Consider the following 4501-nt stretch of genomic DNA (forward strand, 5'->3'; position numbering starts at 1 on the left):
AAGTTCAACCCAATAAAAATAACCGAGTATTACTCCCGAGTGATTCTACCTATGAATTACAATCGGATGCTCAATTATTGGTTATGAGATTCATGGGGTGGGTTAATAAAAAGGCGAGAATTTAAATGACAAGAAAGTAAATCAAACAACTAAAGATAACAAATACTAAAGATGCATTCATGGCAAGGATTGATAATCAAGATTTTCTATCCTAGTCATTAATTATAACACAATAATTACCAAGAGTTAAGCCTATTACGTTATCTCTAACATCAGGAGAAGATCAAGTAGGCCTATTTAATCTTAATCCATAAGTAGCATCAATGGAAACAAGATTAACTAACAACTCTAGATCACCAATCTAAATTGGATATTAATAACTCAAGATTAACAAACTTCTCTTTCTAAGCCAAGAATGCTAAAAAATCTACTCTAAAACTAAGCCAAGTATTTTATCAAACACTTGGTATGCATAAAAAGAAAAGCATATTAAATTGCAATAATAATAAAATCTAAGGCTACCAAATGCAAGATAACAATAATAACAACTAAATTAAACACCAATAAACATAAAAACATCAAATTGCATTAAATGAAATTAAAAGTAACAAAGGTTTATGAAACTAAAAGTGACACAAAAGAGAAATTAACAAGAATAACTAGGGACATTAAGACAATAGAACAAGGAAAGGTAAAAGAAACTAGATAAAAATAATAATTAAAACCTAAATCTAAGAGAGATTAACCTAAATCTACCATAATTCTAGAGAGAAGAGGGAGCTTTTCTCTCTAGAAAATGCCTAAAACATCGTTCCTAAGCTACCCTAATTGCTCCCCCCTTGTTCCTTCTTGAATTTTGCCTTAAATACTTCAGAAATGAGTGGGATTTAGGCTTGAATGAGATAAAAAAATCACCAGCCACATTTTCTTTAAGTGAGTCACGTGCCGAGTGTCATGCGTATGTGGAAGGTCACGCGTACGCATCGCTTGACGTAATCTCTAGTCATGCGTACGCGTGGGTCATGCGTATGTGGAACTGGGCAGATTTCCAAACTTCATTTCTTCATGAATTCTCCACTTTTACATGCTTTTTCTTCATTCCTTCAATCCAATATTTACCTTCTAAACCTAAAATCACTTCATCAAACACATCAAGGCATTAAATAGAATTAAAGTGAATTAAATTTAGTAAATTAAGAGTCTAAAAATCATGTTTTTACTCTTAAGTGCAAATTAGGAGAGATTTACAAAACCATGCTATTTCATTAAATAAATGTGAGATAAGTTGATAAAATTCACTAAATTCAACACAAGATAAACCCTAAAATTGGGGTTTATCAGTTGGTCACCAGCAACAACCGCCGCTGTTGGAGCCGCTGAAAGAACGGATTATTGAAGTCTATTAAATGATTTCTTGAACCTTTTGAAAATAGTTTAAATTTGAAAATGCTTTTGAAGTTAGCTCGGGGAATTTGAGAATGAATGAGACATGATTATGGCAATGATGATACTGATGAGTTGGATGTGGGGAAGGCGGTAGAGCGCTAATCCCTCGATTTATTCTCCTGCATTCTTTGTGAATTGTGTTTTGTGGGATGTGAGAAAGATGGTAGGGCGCTAATTCCTCAATTCATTCCCCCGAATTCTTTGTGATTTGTGTTTTGTGGGATGTGAGGAAGGTGGTAGGGCACTAATCCCCCGACGTTTTCCCTCACATTCTATCTCTCTCTGTCTACAAGGTGGTAGGGCACTAATCCCTCGACTGGTACAGCACGGCCAACCTTGGGGAAGGTGGTAGGGCACTAATCCCCCGATCTTATGCCTCTGAGTTAGCTACTAGATGTGTTGGGTTCTGACAATATAACCGACATGTGAGTTCAAGGCCAGTAAGACAAACATGTATCATGTTGCATTTGTTTGCTTTGTTTGGGTGTGCTTAGTGTTTTTTTTTTTTTGTCTATCTGATGAATTATGTTTAACTGGTAATTCTGATACTTGCTGTAACTGTACTTTAAATGTATTTACCTTGTATTTGTTTGTGCTTGTGATTGATTTCTGTTTTGAGTTTTGAGTTTTGATGGTGATTTTTTTTTTTTGAATTGGGATGGAGGCCGATTTGTTTTAGTTTGTGCCGGAGGCTGAGTTGATTTGATTTGGGACAGAGGCCGTAATTAGTTGGATCAGCGGTAAGTGTTTTAGTTGAAATGGTTTCTTAGTAAATGGTGAAATGTATGGAATGTTATTTTGCATGAAATTTTTATAAGAAAAATATGAGTTTTAGATTTGAATGATGAGATGACAATCTCTGCAATTGAAAATAATTTTATTTAAAATATCTTCTTATAACAACTCTTGAAAACCCTCTACCGAGAACCAGCGAGAAGGATGTTCTCACCCTCCTACAGACGTCTCTTTTCAGGACGGACTAGGAAGCTCGTAGGATTTTTGTTAAGTTTTTAGCTGTGCTGTTTCTGTTTGTATACATATGTTATAGATTTTCCTCGCCTATATTATTATAATCTTATGAGAGGGATAAGAGTTGTATGTTTTGTATGTATATTATATTTATAAGCTAATTATGTAAGATGTCCTGTATATATGTATATGCTTGTTTGTTTTCAAGATAAAGTATTTTTCCAATTTTTTTTCAAATAATCAGCGATACAGTTTCGAGTCAAAGGCTCCTATTTTATTATTAAGTATATGAAGGCATCGTAATACTTCTTGCTATCAGAGTGGCGCAACCGGAAGCGGGACATTCTGATAGTAAGGGTGTTACACTTTTGGTAAATTATTTTATGAAAATAAAATCATAATTAAGTATAATAATAATCCACAAATAACTCTTTATTTAATTTCTAAAAATCCGGGGTTTTACACTTAACGTTGCTGATATGGACGCTGAATTTTCGTTAAGTGCCATGCTGGCAAATGGACAATGGTCAGGGGTCGATTTGTCTCCCATTGAGCAATGATCAAATGTTGATTTGTCCCTTTATGGACAATAGTCAAGAGTCAATTTGTCATCCTTTATCCATAAAAAATGATATCATTTCACATGCTCCAATGAACCAAAACTTATGTTATTTGGGGGTGATTCATCTTAGTTGAGACCTTTCACTCCTCTTGTAAATCAAACAATTAAGACTCATGACTCACCAAAAAGAAATAAAAAAACACTACATCCAAAACTAAGACATCTACTTTAATTGATTTTCAATATACACTTCTTTAACTTATTCTCTAATTCAATTAACATTCTTCTAACTCCTTCACTTTATTATCCACCACATGACCATGTCCTTCAAGATTTATCATCAGTTGAATTCGTCATTTAATTATTAATAAATAATATATTACCTTCAAATTTACTGGGGGATAAATCCGATAGTAAAGAATGCGTGAAAAATAAATTCATGGGGCCAAAGTTACTGTTCCGAGGGTTACCTGAAATTGAGTTGCTTTGAGCTTGGACGTGAGGTCCAAACGCCTTTGGATGATTTGCCCAACGTCTCTTGCTGCTAGGATGCCGCCATCTGACGTCTTGGTGAAGATGGGGGATGGTACTTGCAAGGGACTCTAATGCTTAAGTTAGCAACGATTTTAGCAAGTTTTTAGTAGATTGGGTTCGAATTATACCCGAGTGTTAGGGTGAATTCTTCGGCATTAATTAATTTAATTATTAATAAATAATATATTATTATCAAATTTATCGGGGATAAATCCAACGAGATAAAGAATGTGCGAAAAATAAATTTACGGGACCAAAGTTACTGTCGAAAAGACGATAAAGACTTCCAAAAATTTGCCAATTATAGGTTTAAATCTGCCGCTAAATCTACCAGTAATTAGCGACGGACTAAAAAATTCACCAGTGATGATTTTATCGTTCAAATTTGTCCACTGCTAAACCCAACGGTAATAAAATTACTGAAAGATTTTTTTGGAACTTCCATTGGTAAATTTAACAGTTTTTTTATGTTTTTTGTAGTGTTCTATGATTCATATTTGATTTGGAAGAGGAATAAGTCAACTGAGATGAATAATCACTCCTAAATAATATAGGTTTTAATTTAGTGCAGTACGTGAAACAACATCATTTTTCGTGGAGAACAAAGGACAAATCAACCCTTGACCATCGTCTATAGGGGGACATTTCAACCCCTGATCGTTTCTCATTCGCCAACATGTCACTTAACGGAGACTTAGCGTCCACATCAGCAACATTAAGTGACACGTAGGCCTCTTCCATTAACTTTGGGGAGGGGAGATGACGGAGGGGCCCCTGTGGCTCACGGAAGACATGGACAGGGATCAGAACGGGTCTATTTCTTCGACATTAATTACCTTGTCCTATTTTAGAATGGACAAAGATCGAATTGGGTATTTACTCAAATCTTTAAGGGTGGACAAAAATTTGTTTATATAAATTTTTGCATGATAATTTGATTGTTTCAAAAATTTATTTTTTTATAATATTATTTGTATTAATTAAGATTTC

This window comes from Arachis ipaensis, chromosome B04, assembly GCF_000816755.2.
Source record: "Arachis ipaensis cultivar K30076 chromosome B04, Araip1.1, whole genome shotgun sequence".
Lineage (NCBI taxonomy): Eukaryota > Viridiplantae > Streptophyta > Magnoliopsida > Fabales > Fabaceae > Arachis > Arachis ipaensis.